The sequence below is a fragment of the Anastrepha ludens genome, chromosome 3, assembly GCF_028408465.1.
Source record: "Anastrepha ludens isolate Willacy chromosome 3, idAnaLude1.1, whole genome shotgun sequence".
NCBI lineage: Eukaryota > Metazoa > Arthropoda > Insecta > Diptera > Tephritidae > Anastrepha > Anastrepha ludens.
Window position 1 is genome coordinate 19,271,199 of NC_071499.1, and position 22,705 is coordinate 19,293,903.

The 22,705-nt window shown below is 33.2% G+C and overlaps 1 long non-coding RNA gene across 1 annotated transcript in view; it reads right to left on the reverse strand.

Moving 5' to 3' along the window:
- LOC128857084 (uncharacterized) overlaps positions 1 to 10,153 on the reverse strand; it is a 77,631-nt gene extending 67,478 nt beyond the window's left edge. Inside the window, exon 1 of the long non-coding RNA XR_008453897.1 lies at positions 10,090 to 10,153. This is a non-coding gene — a long non-coding RNA (uncharacterized LOC128857084). The remainder of the gene's footprint in view (positions 1 to 10,089) is intronic.
- Between the last annotated feature and the right edge of the window lie 12,552 nt (positions 10,154 to 22,705).

Genomic DNA, 22,705 nt, shown 5'->3' on the forward strand with positions numbered 1-22,705 from the left:
TCACTTAAATGGCTCACTGTATGTTAAGATTTACTATATTTATTAGTATTATTCACTTTATTACTATTATTTTATTATTATTATTGCATTATTTCTTTCTTATTTTTTTATTATTATTGTATTATTTCCTTTTTTTAAATTAAATATATAAAAGATAATCGCAAAATCATTAATTTCCGGTTTATTTTTTATACTTTTCCCTTACAATGAAACCCAACTCTGATAAAGTTGCAATTGAACACACAAGAATGACTTCCATTCATTCCAAGGCGAAACCTAAACAAGCAATGGCTCACCCGAGCAAACATCGAAAACTCAGCTAAAGAAAAAAAAAGTTGATAAAAATCTTTATTTTCCTTCAAGATAAGTCATTTATTTTTTTATTTTATTTAACAAAAATTATTTGAAATTTATTACGAAATTATTTACTATTAGATTATCGCTATGCCCGTAGTCTTATCAAGAGTTTTAAGTATTCGTGGAAAAACGGAAAACAGATTCAAATTACTTGGAAGCAAAGTAATAAATATTTTGAAGAGTAGGTAAATATTTTCGCTTCAGTTTGGTAATGAGAACATTTGTGGGTTGATATGCATTATTTTCGCAATATGCATGATTTCGTAAGATGAATATACTAGGGTGGTACTTAAGTGAGAAACTTTGTTTTTTGGTAATATTGCAGAATAATTAAGAAGCGTAAAAAACTTTCTACCATAGAATAACTACACTACAATAGCCAACACAAAATAAATTTTTAATTTCAAAATTAAATAATAGAATAACTAATATAAAGTAATTTTCCAAATAATATAATCCAATTCCAAAATCAAATGATAGAATGTTTAATAAAAAATGGTTTTTAATCTCAAAAAAATTTTTACAGCGATGCCACATTTGAAATTTCACTCAAAAATAGTCAACACTGTCATGAGTTCCATTCGAAAGAATTATGCCCATGAATTAGAATTAAATTTCATGATAAGATCCAAAAAATCATTTTTCAGCAACATTTTTCAGTCCTCAGTAGTAATTTGACTTTCTCTCAGAATATCTTAAATTTCTAGCCCAACACTAGCAAATATTCGTACAGAAAATTTCATTGCAAATTTAAAAGGATGCTGTGCAGATGTGGTTCAGTTACAAGTCGACTCTCCTAAACTAATTGAAAAACCTCAATCCCTAGTAAGTTGTAGTAGGTTCTGCGGCGTTATGGATTTGAAGGCAACGGGAGTCATGATAAAAAATGTTTTCTAATATGGCCAATATCAGACCGTTAGCCGGCACTCTGATAGACGAAAAAATTGACACTGTCTCGCTCATGTGACGTTCTTGCCATCTGAACGACGACTTATTGAACGAGTGTGTGAAATTATTGTGCAGTTTTCGGCTAGCGAATCACCCTCACAATTTTGTGTTTCACCATAGTTATTGGCTAAACCTAGTAATCTATCATCCTTAAACGAGAGTACTGACAGTCTCGCAAAACGTAAGGTGCAATCTTTCTCACAATATATGTGTCGGGTGTTCTTTTAAGAGCTTGAAAACTTAGAATGATAATACAAAACAGAAATATTTTTGGAATGCATTTCTTTATTCTAATTTGGTAGATAATTTCATGGCATTTCATTATCACTTGCCCACCCTAACTGAACAGAAATATCAACACATTTTACCATTCTCAACTATCAAACCATATCATGCAACTGAAAAAACATTCGCCTTCTTTGGGGGATTCCCTATGCTTTGCAGAAAACAATTTTGTTTGCAAAAATCCAATACTAAAATGTTCAAAAGTACGAGGCACCCGAGTTACAGAATTGTGGCAACCTTAAAAGAAAGAGGAATAAACAGCTGAGACCGGGTCGCATTTGTGCGATTCCATATCAAGTGATCCAAGTATATTAGAGGCGGTCTTAAATTTTTCTGAAAACTTGGTTTATTTGTAAGATTGAGTATAATAAGAAGCTGGAAAAAACTTGAAAATATTTAATAGTTTTGAAATTTATTCTATGGCGAAAATTTTCGCAAGAAATTCTTTTAAAGTAAGTTTAAAAAAATTGAACAAATTTTATAATTTTGAAAATTTTAATAAGAATTTTTTTTTAAGTAAACTGAAAACTATTGTATTAAAAAAAAATTAATAATTTTGAGATTTATTCTGTGATGAATATTTTAATAAGAAATTTTTTTAAAATAAGCCCAAAAATATTAAAAAAAAAATTTAATGATTTTGAGATTTATTCTGTGGTGAAAATTTTAATAAGAAATTTTTTTAAAGCAAACTCCAAAATATTTAAAAAAAATTTAATAATTTTGAGATTTATTCTATTGCGAAAATCTTAGTAGGAATTTTTTTCAAAGTAAGCTGAAAAATATTAAAAACAAATTTAATAATTTTGAGATTTATTCTATTGCGAAAATCTTAGTAGGAAATTTTTTTAAAGTTAGCTGAAAAATACTAAAAAATTTGTTTATTAAATTTGAGATTTATTCTGCGGTGAAAATTTTAATAAGAAATTTGTTTAAAGTAAGCTGAAAAATTGCATGCACAAAAATTTTTTTGTGAAAACTTTTAATTTTTTTAAAAACAAAAATGTATTTATATTTGTGAAAAATTTAGTAATTCTAGTAATTTTTGGAAAAAAAAAATTCTATAATATAAAAAAATTTATGTTTACTATTTGGGATAAAATATATTTTAGAAAAAAGGTTTTTTGGAACAAAAAAATTTGATTTGTTGAAAAACCATCGTATTTTAAAAAAACTGTTTGGGATAAAATATATTTTTGAAAATCAATTTTTTTGGAACAAAATATTTGATTTAAAAAAAAAATCATTTAAAAAAAACTAATAAATAAATACATTTTACTATTTTTTTCAAATTTATCAATTTACAAATTTTACAATTTTTTCCCCAAAAAATATTTCTATTTTTTAAAAAATTTATCTTTATAATATTAATAAAAAAAAATTTTTTAATTTTTTTTGTTTTAAGTTTTTTCCCAAAAATTACAGATGTTTTCAATTTTTTAATTGGAATATAAACATATTTAAATATATTTTTCCAAAATTTTCATCCAAAAATTATAATTTTTTTCCAAAAAATAAATTTTTTTTGGTTCTAAAAAATCTATTTTTAAAAATATATTTTAATTTGATTTTTATTTTAAAACCAATTTTTTTTTCTAAAAATTACACATTTTTACCATTTTTTTGCAAAATCTTAAATTTTTTTATTCCAAAAAATCTATATTTCAAAATATATTAAATTTTTTTCTTTTTATACAAGTTTTTCTCCAAACATTAAAATTTTTACAATATTTTTCCAACAAATAATTTTTTTTTTGTCCAAAAAATCTACTATTAAAAATATATTTTATTCCAAAAAGTTTTTTTTTTATTATTTTACATTGCGACTAGTTACAAAGAAAAATTTTATTAACTAACGAGCAATTTCTTTAGAATTTAGAAAATAAGGTATATAAAGTAAAAAGTAAACAAAAAATTATAAAAACGTGGAAGAGTACCAAATATATTTGACTTTGAAAACCTCAATACTCAAATTTTCTACCTTGAATAAACTTCAAGATTACTACAATAAATATTTATATTAAATATTTTTCAACATTTTTTTAGTATGTCGACTTTTATTTTTTACAAGCCTAAAAATAAACTAACTTTCAGAAAAATTTGTAAACATGTCCAATGGTTGGATCTCTTGACATAGAATCGATCATTTATCTATCCATTGGAAAATTCCCAAAAATTTGGAACAGAAAAACACAATTTTTTCAAAAAATTATAATAATTTTTTTCCAAAAAATTTATTTTTAAAATAACATTTCATTTATTAATATTTAAATAAAAGAAATTATAAAAACTTGAAAAAGTACCAAAGAGGTTTGACTTTGAAAAACTCGATACTAAATTTTTCAACATTGAATAAATTTTTTTAGTATACCATACTTTTACTTTTACAAGCGAATGGAGACATATAGAATCCCTTAATAAAATTTTATATAAACAACAATTTAACTACAATTTTAAAATGCTGCTTAGGCTGGACTTGGTTGACCCTGTAGATCGCACATAGCCCAGAAATTTATCCATAGTAATACCAAGTGTTTATATGTAGAGTGCAGGAACTTCATTTTTTGTCTTCAATACTGAAGGGTGCACCTTAATGCGCAATATAAACTACTACCATTTTTTTTTTAATTTACGTTTTTGTTTTTGTACACTTAAATCCCCTCTTGTTTTTCGCACGATCACATTACAGTTTGCTCAGCACTTAAAGTATCGCTAAAATATTGCGCAAATTTACTATTTGATTTTATGCCAAATAAATGATTTTCGGTTGTTAAGCAGAACGCAGATAACGCACACATTTCATTATTCTTATTCTTGTTCCTCAATCGGCTTCCCACTTTACGCGATTCGCAACAAAAATCAAATCTTCCAATGCATATTCAACTCATTTATTTTCTCTTCTGGCGACTTAAATGTGGATGTATTTGCATGTGTTTGTATGTGTGTGTGTATTTGCTCAAATTTGAAACATGTTTGCATGCAACTCTGCGGTGTTAATTGCGGATTTCTTTTGAAAAATAGCCGATGAGCCGATGGAAGAAGACACACAGTTGCACTTCCCCTTTTTCTCTCTTTTTTTCTCTTGTTTTTGGTGAATCATAAAATGAAAAATCAGCAAATTTTCGTTGAAATCTGCATTTTTGCACGGCGTATTTCAAAACGATTTGTTGACTTTATGACTGGCTGTTTGCCTGACTGACGGCTGTTTCACATTCATATTTACAAGCATTTATGTATGTATGAGTGCATAACTGTAAAAGTCAAATGCATATTTGTATTTTAGAGGAGACAATTCGCTCCACGGCTTCTGCTTTAAAAATTGGGGAATTCATACGAATTTATTCAGCTGTAACTGCTGTTGCATCATTGAAATTAATTTTGAATGAAATTATCAGTTGTTTACTTCTTCATTTGCATAAATGAATTGAATTGTTCGAGAAAATTGATGTTGAATGAAGTAGTGTGCGTAAGTATGACTGAGTGTTGGCGGTATTTTGCTATGGCAAACCGGTTATTGGCTATGGATAAATGTTCATCAAAGAATTATGCGTCGAATATGAAAATATTTTTAGTTTGAATGAGTTTTGTGGTTCCTCTAAGAAGTGTAGTAAAAATGCTGAATGATAGCTAATGGCGGTAGTACGTTACAAATAAAATATCTCACATTTCATTAGGGGTCTTCACGCTGAGCTCGTCGCTTCGTTACTTGGCAATCTTGCAGGGTTTGATTGAAAAGTAATGAGCCTTCCCGCGCGGAGCGTCTGCCAAGCGATCAACCGAATCAGCTGGTGGGGGAAAATGATCGTTGGACCTTCCCCTTCCCCTCCCAGTTCGCTGGCAACAGCGGTGCAGTCAACATCGCTCCGCGCGTGAAAGCTGTTTTAAAAGTGTGTTAGGATTTTGCAGTGGCGAAAATGCAGCGATCGTTGGAACAACGTTACTCGATCAAATTTTGCGTAAAGCTAAACAAAACGAGTACCGACACCATTGGGCTACTCAGGGAGGCTTACGAGGACCAATCTCTGTCCAGTGCCCAGTGTCACACAAGCCAGTCGCCAAGACCCAAGAAGGCGCGCATGTCGAAATCCAAGGTCAAAACCATGCTGATCATCTTTTTCGACTCTCGAGGCATCGTCCACAAGGAGTTTGTACCTCCAGGAAGCGCTGTAAACGCGGCATTTTACAAAGAAGTGCTCCTTCGGCTGAAAAATCGCGTCGCCCGGGTTCGGCCCGATCTCGTCAACAATTGGACCCTTCATCACGACAATGCGCCGGCGCACACCGCCTTCCTCTGCACCTCTGCATGGGGGTTTCGGTGCTTCCCCACCCTCCCTACAACTCAGACCTGTCCCCTCCGGACTTCTTCTTGTTCCCGCGCCTGAAAAGAAAGCTGAAGGGGAGACGTTTCGACTCCATCGAGGCGATCCAAAAAACTGTGACAACCGAATTGAACGAAATTCCGGCGGATGAGTTTAAAAAATGTTTCCTGCAGTGGAAGGACCGCTACCAGCGGTGTATTGACGCTTAGTTGTATAAGCCAAAAGGTTTAATAAAACTGCTTAAAAAAAATAAGGCTCATTACTTTTCAATCAAACCCTGTACCTATATTTTATTTTTGTAAATCCAACGAAAGCACCAAGTAACGAAACGCCGAGGCGGCAAGCATGGCAAAATAACAATCAGCTGCTTGAAAATCGGCATTTCATGGCCAGTCGCGGAGCTTAAGTACAAAATATCAAAAAGTGAAGGGAAGAAAGCGTGGAATTAATTGAGATACCCGGGAGTTCCCGCTAAAATAATCCACCTCATCAGGGCGCTTTATAAGAACTGCGAACTGGCAGTGCTTCACAACGGGAACATCAGCGACTACTTCACCACCAACGCAGGCGTAAGGTAAGATTATCTCCATTTACCGCTTTTCTTCGCCATGGTCCTAGACGACGTCATAAGCCAATTGACCAGGCGCAAAAGAGCCATCGTATGTATGGAGTTTCACCAGACATCTTGACAACTTGGACTTCGCCGATGGCATCTCCCTCCTCTATCTCACAAACTCACTGACAAGCGAGCGTAGGTGGACAGACTAGTCACGCTAATCCGTAAGCAGGATCAAGACTTGGGGCTAAGGTTTATGAAACTGGAATTAGTTGGCGGCCGCCGTAGCCGAATGGGTTGGTGCGTGACTACCATTCGGAATTCAGGGAGAGAACGTCGGTTCCATTCTCGGTGAAGATCAAAATTAATAAAAAGTTTTTTCTAATAGCGGTCGCTCCTCGGCAGGCAATGTCAAACCTCCGAGTGTAGTTCTGCCATGAAAAAGCTCCTCATAAAAATATCTGCCGTTCGGAGTCGGCTTGAAACTGTAGGTACCTCCATCGGTGGAACAACATCAAGATGCACACCACAAACAGGAGGAGGAGCTCGGCCAAACACCCAAAAGAGTGTACGCGCCAATTATATATATATATATAATATATATATAATATTATATATAAGACCGAAGCAGTTCCAATAAGCAGCAGGAAGATAGTAGAAACTATAAATGTAAATGTTGGGTCTGTAACCATTAGTTCAAAACCCGCTATTACACCTAGGAGTGATGGTTGACAGCCATTTGAACTTCAAAACGTACTTGGAATACGCTGTGAAGAAGGCATCGAGTGCGCAGTCCTGTCTGTCACGCATCATGCCAAACAATGGCGGACCTAGCCACAGCAAAAGTATACTATATAGCAGGGTAGTCAGCTCGGTTCTTTTGTATGCCGCACCGATCTGGGCTGATGCACTGAACTTAAATAGCTTCACAAAAAACTGACAGCCGCCTATCGGCTAAGCGCTTTGCGAACTATCTGCAATTTCGAACGATGCTTCTTTCGTTATAGCAGGACTAGTCCACGTAGACATTTTGGCGAAAGAAATGCAAAGAGAGGCTATCTGAACACGTCGGAAGAGCAAGTCGTAAAACTATTGCAGAAGAAGAAAGTCGTCGTTCGATCGCCCACTGGCAAGACCGGTGGAACAGATCACCGAAAGGTAGATGAACGCATGGGCTAATACCCATTCTTAGGACGTTGTTAGAAAGGAGCCATGGGGAAACAAACTTCCACCTAACCCAATTTCTTTCAGGGCACGGAGTATTTCGAAAATACCTCCATAGATTCGGCCATTACAATTCCCCGAACTGCCCAATCTGCACGGATACCGAAGAAGACGCTGATTACGTCTTGTTCCAATGCCCACGCTATGCTCCCGAAACTTGTGGTTTATTAAACGGAGAAAATATTATAGATTTTATGCTAAAATCGAGCGATAACTGGAAGCGAATCTGCGCGCATGCAAAATATATCCACAATGATCTAAGACGCGCGGAGGTTCGCAGACGAAATAACTAGCAGCCTATGAGCTAACCGTCTCTGTGACGTAATTCCTTTTTGGACATTTCCGCGGAGAGAGTGGCACGCACTGCACACACTGTCGGACTGGTGATCAACATCGCCTAGACGAAGGCTATGAGAGTCAACCACAATAAAGGGTTGCACTGTGGAATTTGTCGAAAGCTTTTGCTACCTTGGCTGCACCATCACTGAGTTGCACAAATGGCGGAGCAGATGAAGAAGTCAAATAAATAATGCAAGGGCGGAGTTCGGGCGAATGCACATAGTATGGACGAGTTCGCTAATCTCCAGGCGCACTGAACTGCGAATATTCAGCTCATTTGTGAAGTCAGTGTTGTTGTACGGATCTGAAACATGGTTGGTCTCTAATACCATCACACAGAGACTACAATCTTTCGTGAACAAATGCCTCTGAAGCCACCTCGGGAGGTTGTCAAAGTAGCATTGTTGTTGTAATATCCTGTTTTCATTAATGACATTGGGACCGGTTTTCATCATTCAAAGTTTTTGCTTGCCAGCACTTTAAGCTAAGGTGTTGAGGTATCCGTGCCGAGAGTTGCATGGCTCGTAGTGCCTAAATAACCAGTCTCTAAGGGTCCCCTCCGATATCCTGGTAAGATTAGTTATCAGATGTAATAAGCGCCTTACCACGGTATGCCGACTCTACCCTGACAGACCATCCTCTTCCGTTCCTACTCGTGATACCAAAAAGCGATGGAAGAAATAAATAACAAACATGAAAATAAACAAAAAAGTGTACTAAGCACTAAGCTCACTGAGGACGATCTGCTAGTTTCCAGCCAGGGCACGATCGTCAAGCCATGTACGTCGAACGATGCATGTCACAGCACTCGTTTTCCCAAACCAAGCCGACTTCAGTAAAGCCTCCAAGACGAACTCTGGTAAGGTAATCAAGGTGGCCCCTCAAAAGATTACCAAGGCGGCTTCTGGTAAGGCCTCCTGGCAAAGATGCCCCGGCGGCCGACAAAAAGAAATTTAAAAAATTGTCCGGCGCCCTGCTCAAGGCACTTTACCTAAGAGCCAAATTCATTCTGGCAAAGATTATCAAAAATGAATAAGCCGGTAAAGCGCACGAGCTAGACATCGAGGACTGTCCTAAGTGCGAGGCCACGATCAAGGAGTACGAGGCCACCATGGCAACAAAGCTGAACCAGCTGCAACAACGGCCTAAATGTTCCGCACATAGCTCAGCTAAACGCATCCGTTCACAGGACCCGAGTAGGCGCGAAGCCAAGAAGAGCAAAAACTTTTCAACTTAGGCTGTTGAGCGCGGCAGTGCGGCAGATGCGGTTACGAGGGTGGCTTACAACGAGGTGGCCAGGGATCATCTCCGAGTTGTCCTCGTGGACGCTAAATTTAATAGTGAAAGTTAAGTGGCACCTCCTTGGGGAGCTATTGAGGGACGGCCTTCTAGCATGGTCGTCAGACACCTCATAGCCAACAAAGGACCAGCACCTCTTTTCGATTCGGGTGAAACATGTCGAGGTTGTCGGGTCATAAAATGTGCCGGCCAGTTTTCGATTCTAGAGAAAAGCCTTGCTACGTTTAGCAACACCTGGAAGGATCTTTCGCTCAAACTCATCCCTGCCTCAGAGATTCCATAACGACCACGAGCTCGAATTTTATTGCTGAAAATGAAGCGGGGCGTTCGGAAATTGTCCAGTGTCTTAAATTGCAAAACCCTGAGGTTGCGATGGATGACGGATCTGTCATCAGGGTAGAGGAACTTCAGCAACAAAGCTCTGTCTTTCTGCTGCTGATTAGTAACGACTCCCTGGAGGCGTTCGAAAAGCAGCAGTTTAAACTCCGCTTCAGCCTCAGGCTAGCCAAAGTGAATGATGAATTAATCTTCAATGCCCTGCAAGAATCCGCATGATGATTCTAAAAGTACACTTATTTAATTCCATACAGTCTTTTTACAGTTTTTTTTTTGTTCTTAATTTTTTTTTATGTCAATTTTTTTCTTTTTAAAATATCGCATATATCGTATACACTAATACTAATCGCCTATTTTCCTTCCATTCAATACCACAATAAAATTATTATATCTACATCATTTCAATTTTCTCTCATTACCACTCACCATTTAGTATTATTCGGCCAATTGTATTCGCCCACCGTATGCGTTGCGATCGAATAGCCAAAATATGAGTTCGCGTGTGGTCCATATTTGACAATCGGCAAACGATTCTCCAGATTGAAGGCACAACTTTGTGGAATGTGTGATAAGCTTAGGCTAAGCAACAACAGCAGCAGACTTGTTGTAAGTGAAAATAGGCGACATACTGCAGTGTTGCATTCTGCTGCTATTGCTGCTGCCATTGGCTTTTGTGTGTTATTGGCTCTCTTGGTATGTAGGCCTGACAGCGAAGAGGTGCTGCTGCTGGATGTAATTGGCGGTTGTTTAATATAGCCGCTCATGTTGAGTTACTGCTGGATATCACAATGAGGCAAAATTTTCACGGTTGCTTTTAAAAGCCACTTTAGACGTTTTATTTTCACTTAAATTTTACTTTTGTATTTATACTAACTCTGACTTGCTTATTTTATCATTCAAGCAAGTTGGAAAATTTTCAAATCAACTGCACTCCGCTTCAGATCAACAGCGTCCAGCGGATAATTTTTACGCTTATTTTGCCTGTCCATACAGATATTTATTTAATATTTATATTTGCTTTAAATTATACTGAATGAGAGTTGTGTTGTTTGATTCCGTTAGTGTTTTATTATTATTATTTTTTTTTTTTTTTTGCTAGAACTTCAGTTTTCGTGTTCGATTTTTTCGATTTTAGTTATGTTATTTCATTTATATAAATATTACAGATTCACAATGTTTTCGAAGCCTCAATAAACTATTTTGGGAAAGGAGAAACTGTATTATATAAATAAATCAAGATTTACTTTACAAAGGGTGGTTAAGCTTCAAGGGCCGGTGTTGATTTTGAATAAAATACAATTTTTTTAGAAAATTATTATCATTCCTCTTTATTATGATAATATTGGTATGGTTCAATTACGTATGGAATAAAATATTGGCCAAATAGCCGCCGCGGCCTCGGCGGCACACCTCCATCCGATGGTCTAAATTTTCGATGACGATAAGGCATAATTGAGGTTCTATGCCGTTAATGGCCGAATTATCTTATCCTTTAGCTCTTGAATTGTTGCTGACTTATCGACGTACACATTTTCCTTTAAATAACCCCAAAAAAAGAAGTCCAACAGTGTCGTTGACGTTTAGGTGTGATTCACATTCAACATCGGCCCTTGAAATTTAACCACCCTTTAGTAAAAAAGCCATGAAAAAGTTGGGATGTGAGTTAAACCGAGATTTCGTCCAAAAATGCGAAACTTCAATGAACGTAAAATGGAATATAGAGAAAACTTGGAAATACTTCACTATTGTCTTTTTTCTACTTTGCCTAGTTGATCAGGCACAGCCAAGTGTTGCTGATAAATAAATAAGTGCAATAATTAATTTGAGCTCATGAAATAAAACTACGAAAACTAATTATTTAAAAGCAATTAAAAGAGCATAACAAATTTTTTACACCCTGCCATGAAAAAGTTCCTTATAAAAAACCATTTGCCCGTTCGGAGTCTGCTTAAAACTGTAGATCCCGTCATTTGTGGAACAACATCGAGATGCTCACCGCAAATAGGAAGGGGAGCTCGGCCAAATACCTAACAGAAGTGAAGGCGCCAATTACTTATTTATTTATTTTTAATTTTGTATAAAATATTTACAAATACAACGAGTTTCAGTATTCTGAGTTCTTAGTGCAAAATTTTTCCTCTGGAATTTTCTTCTATATAGGTCGAATTCCATGGGCACTAAAATAGTGGTCAAACGTGACAAGCAAAGTGCTTTCAGCAGGCCTCTCAAACTGAGTAGTTTTGGAAAGTGTAAGTAATTACAAAAACAATAAAACTATGGGTGTAAGGCGCTTTTGGAGAGTAAATTTTTATTCTCTAAACTAACTTGAAAATTGCATTTCTGAAACTACTTTTGGGCGATTCATACTGCGAAAGCAGGAAAATCACGTAGTAATATTTGAAATTAAATTGAGATTGTACCATCGAACGCCTTTCTGCTATGAAAAGCATTAATTTGCTATTCAAAAAAAAACGTATACAAAATTTAAAACATTAACTGATCGTGCGTCTGATCGGAGTCTCTCTCCGCGCCTGGGTGAGAAAAGACGATGTAGCAATGTGAGTATATAAAAATTATTGCCCAAATATGCACAAATCACATATAAAAATGTATAGAATCAGTGTATTTAATAACTTTGTTACAGAAGAAAGTCCGGTAGAAATATTTTCGGCATTTCATTAAAATCCCATGCCAATTTTAAATGGCTTAGTAGCACTTTTCGGTGGAAAAATGCAAGCAAGTTGAAAGTAACTTTCTGAACTGATTTGTTTTCCGGTAATTGTAGACCGATTATAGAAGTCTGCAGCTCGATTGCCGAAAAATGTATATTAAAAAAAAATTAAGCACACTTTTTTTAAATTTTGTGTTTTCACAGAGTAAAGTTTAAATATTTGGCAGAAAAACGAGCTGAAAAATCACTTCTTTGCCAGCTCTGACTACAGCGTAAGCATCAATCTGAGTAAATGTAGGTTAGGGTTAAAGTTGGAAAAAAAATTGGGCACTCATAAATTCGAAAAGCCAAATTATGTTTAATATGATTCAATAGAATGCAGGATGCATTTATAAAGCCAGTTTTTGATGTGAACTTTTTTTTAACTTTGATTTAAAAAAGTGTTTATTTTTTGCGAAGAGTTCAGGTTGGACAAAAATTGTGCACTCAAATTATGTTTAATAGAAAGCAGGATACATTTATAAAGCCAATTTCTGATGTGAACTTTTTGATGTGAATTTTGTTTTTTAGCTTTGATTTTGAATATTTTTTTTTTGATAAGTTTAAATATTAATTCGCATTTAATTAATAATTTTATTTTTTACTGTGTACGTACATATTTAATATAATTATATTAGAGTGTATTTGTTTTTTTTTAATTTTTTTAAATTTATTTTACAAGTTTTTCCTTCATCTCCTAGTTATTTGCAAATCTTTTATATATTTTTGATATTTTTTATTTTAATTTATTTTTTCTTCTTTTTTATTTAAATAGAATTAAGATTTTATTTTTTCCTTCAGCTCCTAAATATTTGAAAGTTTTTTTTTTTGATTTTTTTAATTTTTTTTTTCTTCTTTATTTAAATAGGACTAAGTGTTTAGTTTACACTATTTAATTTATATTAGTTTTTTTTATTTATTTTAAAAATTTTCCTTAAACTCCTAATTATTTGCAGTTTTTTATTTTATTTTTTTATTTTTCTTTTTAATTTAAATGGAATTAGGTTTTTAATTTTCACTATTTATTTTTTTTAAATTTATTTTTTCCTTCATCTCCTTATTATTTGCAAGTTTTTCATAATATTTTTTATTTTGTTTTTTCTTCTGCTTTATTTAAATAGAATTAAGTTTTTATGTATATTAATATATATTTTTTTTAATTTCATTTAGATTTATTTTTTTATTCATTTATTTATTTTTTTTTTCATTTTATTTTATTTATTTTATTTTATTTTATTTTTTTTTATTTTATTTTATTTTATTTTATTTTATTTTATTTTATTTTATTTTATTTTATTTTATTTTATTTTATTTTATTTTATTTTATTTTATTTTATTTTATTTTATTTTATTTTATTTTATTTTATTTTATTTTATTTTATTTTATTTTATTTTATTTTATTTTATTTTATTTTATTTTATTTTATTTTATTTTATTTTATTTTATTTGAGCTTAATCCATCTCGGCTATTGCCGGAGTTTACACATCCCGGATAAAATTTTCAAGGGATGGTGGAGCGTAGTCCAAGTTCTACGCCCATGCGATTACTATTGCTTAAATATTTAAAAATCTACGAACTATTGCACATGTGTCCAGTATGGACGACTTCTGCATGTCTTCTAAGAGGTGTTGGCAGTCATACTTCTTCAAGTTTTTTATTAAATGCTTAGGCACTAATCCAGTGGACGATATAATTATTGGAATTATATTCACTTCCCTCGCTTTGTACATCTGTTTCAGCTCTATGGCCAAAGCTGCATACTTCGATACCTTGGTGGAGTATGTGCTTTGGATGTTGCGATTAAGGGGCACCGCTATATCGATTACTTCGATCGTTTTATTTGTCTTGTCGAACAAGATAATGTCAGATTTGTTGGCAGCTGCTGTTTGATCTGTGGATATAAATCTGTCCCAGTACAGTTTAAAATTTGCATTTTCGATTATTGCCTTTGGTTCATATTTAAAATACAAGACTTCTGCTTGTAAGAGACCGTGTTTTATCGCAAGTTGTTGGTGGAGGATCTTTGCTATATTGTTATGTCTCATGACATATTCACGGAGGGCAAGTACGCTACATCCAGCAATTATATGGTCGATTGTTTCGCCGTAAATGCCGCACCTTCGGCATCTACATATCTTCTATTGCCTCGCCATGTATCGACCTTCGGAAATTCCTTGTTGGAATAACTCGGTATTGGATAGCGATTGCGAAACCTTCTGTTTCAGAAAATAGTTTTCCTTTTTTCAACCATAAATTGGATGATTGTGCGTCGATCCATTCCATTTCGAGATCATGGGGATGGGCACCGTGTATTGTTTTTGCCTTCCATTTTATTTTATTTTATTTTATTTTATTTTATTTCATTTAATTTCATTTCATTTCATTTATTTTATTTCATTTTATTTTATTTTATTTTACAATATTTTATTTTATTTTATTCTATTTTCTTTTCTTTTCTTTTATTTCTTTTCATTTTATTTTATTTTGATGTATTTATTTTATTATTTAATAAAATAAATTTTCTCCTTCTTTATTTAACTATTATTAAACTACTTTTCTGGTTCAAAATCATTGCTAAATAGCAAAGCAAAACAAAACACAAATTAGCAACTAACAAAAGTTTAGAAACTCAAGCGAAGTGCAAAAAACTGCACGAAAACCAACATTCAAAGTCAAAACAGCTAAAATTCTCAAGCACAAACAAAGTGAAAGAGCAACGGGGAAAATAAACAATAAACACTAACACTACAGGGCCATCAAAATAGTAACAGCAGTGCATGTAGCAACAAAAGCAATAGCAATGCACATCAAAGCACTTACAAAAACACAACAAAATGGATAAAGAAACCGGTCAGCAGTCACGTTGTGAACGTTTTTGACTTTTTTCCGCTTTTTGTGCCTTTTTTTTTTGGTCTTTTTTCACTGAAATGCTTTATTTCTAGTATGTTTTTTTTCTTTTTTGTAAGTTTAGTGCTGCTGTTGCTGCTGCTTTCGTTGCGTTACTAGGCTTTGCCGCTTGAAACATTTTTTACGCTTTTATTTTTGTTTTCCACCTTTTTTTAGTTTATTTACGCTTGTTTTCTTATTCGCTTTGGTTCCTACATGCATACATATATTCGTACACGTTCGTAAGTTGTTTTGTTTTTTCACCGGCAGCAATTTTTGTACATTCTTAATTTTTAAGTTTTGTACGCTCATTTATGGCATAACTTTTGCTGGTGTGATTTTGATTTGACTTCGAATTGGAATTAGAGGCAATACACTGGCCGTGAAATGTTTTGCTTTGTTTATGTTTTACTTCTTATGCATAGTTACATACATACGTAGTATGTAGTTTGTATGTAGTACCGTAGAACAGAGAGCAGCTTAGAGGAGGAAAAAAAAACTATAACAACAAAGCAAAGCAAGCAAATCGGAAAAGGTAGATAACTGCGCTAATCGGAGTCGAATATTTAGTTTGCACCATCTGAACGCTACGTATTTGCATACATACATACATACGTATGTATTGCGCGCGTTTGTGTGTGTGTGTGTGTACATTACAATCACTTGCACTTGCATTCTACCTGTTCACATTTGTGAGCAGTACTGGTGTTGAAATCTCAGTGGTAACTTACAGCTACGAATCCTCAGAGTAGGTACCACCACCGCTCTGCTACGCATTGAATGCGCTCTGCTGAGCTACTCAACAGCATTCAAATACACTTGCATGCACACCTCTAGCCATTTTTCGTACTAAAGATTTATGCATGTATGTATGTATGTATGCGTTTATGAGTGACTTTGGATGTGCAGCAATGCTGAACAGTTAACCTTGGCAAATGTATGGAATACATGCACACACACACACACATACTTCTGAGCATGTTTCTGAGCAACAGGTAGTGTCGTTGCTTAGCAATCTTGTATGATTTTGTTGTGTTATTTATTCCGATTATAATTACTACATTATTATTTGCTTTGCTTCGGTTTAGTGCCTGTAATTCTATGTTTGCGCACATGTTTTTCGCTTAGACTTTCATAAATTTGCAAATATTTACTATTCGCAGTTTTTTGCGCAAGTGTACAGATAATTTAATTTGAGGCAATTTTTTTGCAATATATTTTATTTCATTATTTGCTTATTGTAATTTAATTTAATTTATATAAATTTTATTGAATTATTCATGTAATTTAAATTAATAGATTTTTTAATTAAATTTTATTAACCTTCATTTCATTTCATTTAGCTTAATTTAATTCAGTTTAATTAAGTTGTTAATATTTTCTGTCTTTGTTGTTGCATTTAATGTAGTTTACATTAACACCAATTTAATTATTGTCAATAAAATTAACCATTTACAACGAACGGCAGCTCTGAGAGTTTTGTCTGCCTACCGCACAGTATCAGGGCCAGCTATCCAAGTGATAAGCGGTTCAATGTTGATGGATTTACTAGCCTTTGAGAGATAAAACTTGTGGGCATTAAATAACGAGAAGATGGAAGAAAGAATTAGCAAACTTGCAGCGCGCGAAATAAAGGATGAAACACAAATGCTATGGCCAGACCGGTGGAGAAACACGGAGCAGCTGAACGGTCAGGCTAATCAAAGACGTCACTACATGGCGCAGCTGGAACTTTGGTGAAGTAAATTTTTACACAACCCACATGCATTTGGGACGCAAGTATTTCCAGAAATACATGTCCAAAATAGGGAAATACGAACAACATGCAAGTGATGCAGCCGCAGATGACGTTGAACACACTTTTTTCCAATGCAAGCGTTGGGAACGAGAACGTCGAGCTCTAGAGAATTCAGTCTCTCACATAACCACTGACAATGTAATCGACAAGACGCTAAGTAGCGAGGAAACGTGTGAAATCATCAGTGGTTTCGTGGAAAAAATTCTCCGGATGAAAAAGCTGCACCTGGACGCGGGCACACAAGCATAGACCTTGTATTGAGGAAGATAGAACGCCACCCGGAAGCAAAGCGAAAGCGGTTTCAGTTTTTATGATGCATTAGCCAGTTTAAACATCTCATCCGCAAACAAAAAAAACGAACTCAATTTAACTTTTATAATTTTTGAAGTTCTATTTAATTAAGCTTATTTTAATTAGTTTGGTTTAATTGGTTTATTGCATGAGCTTGTTTATTTAATTAAATCTAATTTAAAGAGAAATTTAAATACTTATTTATTTTCTTTCTTACTTTATTTTTTAATTTTATTTTATTTTTTAATTTTACTTTATTTTTTAATTTTTCTAAATTTTTTAATTTTTCTAAATTATTTAATTTTACTTTTTTGATTTTATTATGTTTTATTTTGTTTGTTTATAAAACAATCAAATTATTTTTTTCAATTTTATTTATAAATTTATTTATGTGCTTATACAATTTTATTTAATTTTATTCTTATTTAACTTAATTTTCATAGATTTCTACATACAATGTCGGACAAAACATATTGGAGTGATATCTATTAGTGAAGCTATTTCTTTTTACTCTTGCAAATATTATTTAAATAAGAAAAAAATATCACACAAATGAAAAGCAACCAGTTGTTATTTGAAACATAAAAAATATTTTCTAAGATAAGACTGTATTACATTACATGCGAAAAAAGGCAAACATATAAAGGGTAGTTAAATTTCAAGGGCCGATGTTGAATGTGAACCACACTTAAACGTCAGGTTTTTTTTTTGCATTTCACTTGACATATTTCAATTTCAGACTAACTCAATTTGAACCATGGAAAGATACACAATCGAGCAACGTGTTAAAGTTATTCACGCGTATTATGAAAACGGGCGATCAAATCAAAATGCATATCGCGCACTTCGTGAAGAAAATCCTCTTCAGTGTTGAGGCACATTTTCACCTCAGTGGATTCGTCAATAAGCAGAATTGTCGCATTTGGGCGAATGATAATCCAAGAGTGATTGCCGAAAAACCAATACACCCACAAAGAGTGATTGTTTGATGCGGTTTATGGGCCGGCGGCATCATTGGGCCGTATTTTTTTCAAAATGAGGCCGGTCAGGCAGTTACTGTGAATAGTGTTCGCTATCGTGAGGTGATAACGAACTTTTTATGACCCGAATTGGAAGATATGGATGTGAACGGTGCCACTTGTCACACAGCTAACGAAACAATGGCTCTTTTGCGTGGAAAATTTGATGGCCGAATAATCTTACGTCGCGGCGATGTCAATTGGCCGCCAAGATCATGTGATTTGACACCGTTGGACTTCTTTCTTTGGGGTTATTTGAAAGAAAAGGTGTACGTCGAGAAGCCAGCAACAATTCAAGAGCTAAGGTATGAGATAATTCGGTACATTAACGGCATAGAACCTCAATTATGCCTCAGCGTCATCGAAAATTTGGACCATCGGATGGAGGTGTGCCGTCGAGGCCGCGGCGGCCATTTGGCCAATATTTTATTCCATGCGTAATTGAGCCATACCAATATTATCATAATAAAGAGAAATGACAATAATTTCCTAAAAAAATTGTATTTTATTCAAAATCAACACCGGCCCTTGAAACTTAACCACCCCTTATATAATATATGGAATTGCGTTTAATTTATTCTTACTTCACATTAATTTAAATCTTCATTTCATTTAGTTTCATTATACTTTATTTTATGTCAGTTTAATTGAACTGAATAATTTTTAAAATTTTTATTTATTTTATTTTAATTTAGTCAATTTAATTATAATGATAATTTTGAGAATGGTAACACAAATGTCATGTCAAATGTGTTCATAATTTACTTAAAGGTTTGACATTTACGAAATGGGACGCTATACGCTTGAACAAAATTGGGAAATATTGAAAACCTATTTCCAAAGTGGTGAGTCTTCTTTTCTGATTTTCACATCGGTGGCTACGTCAATAAGCAAAATTGTCGGATTTGGGGCTCAGAAATCCACACGTTACTGTAGAGAAGCAAATGCATCCACAACGAGTCACTGTTTGGTGTGGTTTTTGGTCTGGCGACATCATCGGACCATTTTTTTTCGAAAAAGAGCGAGGAGCTTCGGTGAAGCCCGTTGAACTATTTTATGTGGGGAGCCGTTAAGGACAAATGCTATGCGAACCCTCCAGAGACGATTGATGCTTTAAAACACGAAAGCGAAGTTGCCATTCAAGAGATTGGAGCCCAAACAATCGAAAATGTGCTTCAAAATTGGGTTGATCGAATGGCCTACTGTAAAGCCAGTCGTGGCAGTCATTTGAATGATATTATTTTTCATTCATAAATGACAATATTCAATCTTCAAAATAAAAAAAAAGTTTGCAAAAATATTAATTAGTTTTTTTTTATAGCCGATTCAAAAAGCAAATTTTACATGGCCCACCTTATTTAATTGTTTTTTAAATTTTTTTTAACTCTACTTAATTGTTTTTTTAATATTTCAATTTTACTTTATTTGAGCTAATTTTATTTAATTAAAATGCCATCAAATTGTTTCATTTAATTTAATTTGTTTGTTGTTTTTTAATCTAATCAAATTTTATTCTATTTTACATTATTAAAATTTATTCCATTTTACTTTACTTTATTTTTTTTTTACTGCCTTTTTTTTACTTTATTTTATTCTATTTTACTTTTCATTCTAATATTTTATTTTATTTTAATTTTAATTTATAATAATTTATCAATTATAGTTTTATTTAAATTTATTTTGCTTTATTTTATTTATTTATTTTCCCTTGCCTTATTTGAGTGGATATAATTAAAATTAATTTAATTAGTCTGATTTAGTTTTGCCAATTTTTTTAGTTTTTAATTTTATTTAATTTTCATTAATTGATTGAATAATATTTTTTTTCCAATTTTATCTCATTTAATTTTAATGAATTGATTTCATAAATTTTTTATGACACTTTATTCTTCTTTTATTTATTTTATTTTATTATAAATCCACTAAATTTTCCCCCAATTTAATGCAATCTGATGTACTTTTATTTAATTATTAAGTAAATTTTATTTTTATTTAATAATTTAGTTTTATTTTACTTGAATTTCGCTTCTTTTCTATTAATTATTTTTTTTTATAAAAATTTGTTTTACTTATTGTAATTTTTTTTGTTTAATTAATTTCTTCTCTCTCTCTCTCTCTCTCTCTCTGATTTGAATTAATTTAATTTAGTTTTCTTTGCTAGTTTTGAATTTTATTACATCACATTTAATTTTGCTTTTTATTTACATAAATTTATCTAAATTATACTCCTTAAAATTATCGCATTTCATGCAATTTAATTTATCTCCATTCTATAGTTTTTGTATTTGCATGGCTTACCGGTGTCACATTCCAATAGCATTAAAGTTCTCCTATTCGTTTTTGTTTATTATTATGTTTGTCTTTGCTTTTAAATCTAATTGGCTAACACTGCCTGGACTCCGTCGCCGCCCTTATCAGATGCAGCTGATAAGTCAGCGCGTTTCTCCATCTTCATACAGCAAAGCAAAACAAAACAAAAAAAACAACTAAAAATTAGCAGGCAAACGAAAGCTAATGCACGTATGAGTAGATTGGCTGTGCCTTGGTTTGTGTGTGTATTTCCATGCTTTCCATATATTCACACTATTGAACTCTTATCGCCGTCGACATTGATACTCTCTACTCGGGCTCTATAAACTTCGTGTACACACACACACACACACTTGCAAGCAATTGTAAACAAAACACTCATGGAACAACAAAAACACACCGCAATATAAAATAATCGTTTTTTACCACTTGTTGTATAATAACACGCACACCAACTCAACTGCGATTACACCTGTGTATTTTTAATTCTTTTTTACAATTTATTTTAATCTATGACATACTGACGGCTTTATTTCAAAGCATTTTTACTATAATTTCAAACATTTCAATAATTTAAACAATTAATTCGCTTGTGGTTTTTTCACTAAAACATTTTTCGCTTTTATTTGCATAATAAATTGAACACTTTTTTCACACTTTTAAAAAAGGCAAATTATTTTCGAATATTTAAGAGAATTATTTCATAATTTATTCGAATTTTGTTAGGACTCGTTTCGTTTTCACGCGACGCTAAAACACAAAAACACAGTTTCCTTCAACGGCGCTTAAATTTTGTGTTTTAAGTTTTTAAATATTTTTTGTGTGACTTTTTTAATTCGACGTGTAAAAACGACGCGTACGCGCGCGATAGTCCCTTCACGACGAATGGTAAATTTAGATCTGTTTGATGCACAAGTTTTTGTTTTGCTATTAGCGTCGAATTGTGCGGCTACACAAGTTGCGTGTTGCTTGTTGCATCCAACATGTTTGAGTGAACAAGAATTGTATTAAGTAAATATCCAGCGGTAGTGATGGAAGAAATGTGGAGTTTGTACCGTTTGAGGTACAGTTGGGATATGCGAGTAGTCATATAGGGGCTTCCGATGAGGGCGTGTACAGATGGAATAAAATGGAATAAGAAATGGAAAATGGAAAAATCTGTGTTTAAAGTATTAACGAGACTCTTTTGCTATTCTTCATGGATTAATCCTCTTTGTAAGTTATAAGAAATTTTATCTTTTTCTTTTACTCATTACAATTGAAGCTGGTTAATTATAAGTTTAGTTTACTTTGATTAATTAATTTAGCATTAATCTGTTTTCATAGTCTGTAAGAAACACTGTATTTTTAGACTATTAATTGAATTAAATAAATAAATAAATAAATTAAATAAATATGTTTATGCTGCTACAACAACAACAACTCAGCAGCACTGCATTTGAACAATGGCCTAGGTTATGTAGGCTTTGATGACAATGGGCTTTTTGGCATAGACTTGCAACCACAGAAAAACACACAAGAAAAATTCATTTAAAAAATAAAGTTTTATCGCAGTCGTCATAGCCCGTCAACATCGATCAGTTCCTAATAGAAATCCTTATAAAGAAAAACGTTAATTATAAATTGTTTCTAATTTTTATTGAAATTTTACCAAACCAAAAACCAAAATAGAAATGTGTTGTTGTATAAAATGTTTCTTATTATATTCTATTATAAAGGGTGGTTAAGTTTTAAGGGCCGGTGTTGATTTTGAATAAAATACAATTCTTTTAAGAAATTATTGTCATTTCTCTTTATTATGATAATATTGGTATGGCTCAATTACGTATGGAATAAAATATCGGCCAAATGGCCGCCGCGGCCTCGGCGGCCCACCTCCATCCGATGGTTCAAATTTTCTATGACGCTGAGGCATAATCTTGGCGGCCAATTGACATCGCCGCTACGTGAGATCATTCGGCCAACAAATTTTTCGCGCAAAAGAGCCATTGTTTCGTTAGCTGTGTGACAAGTGGCATCGTCCTGT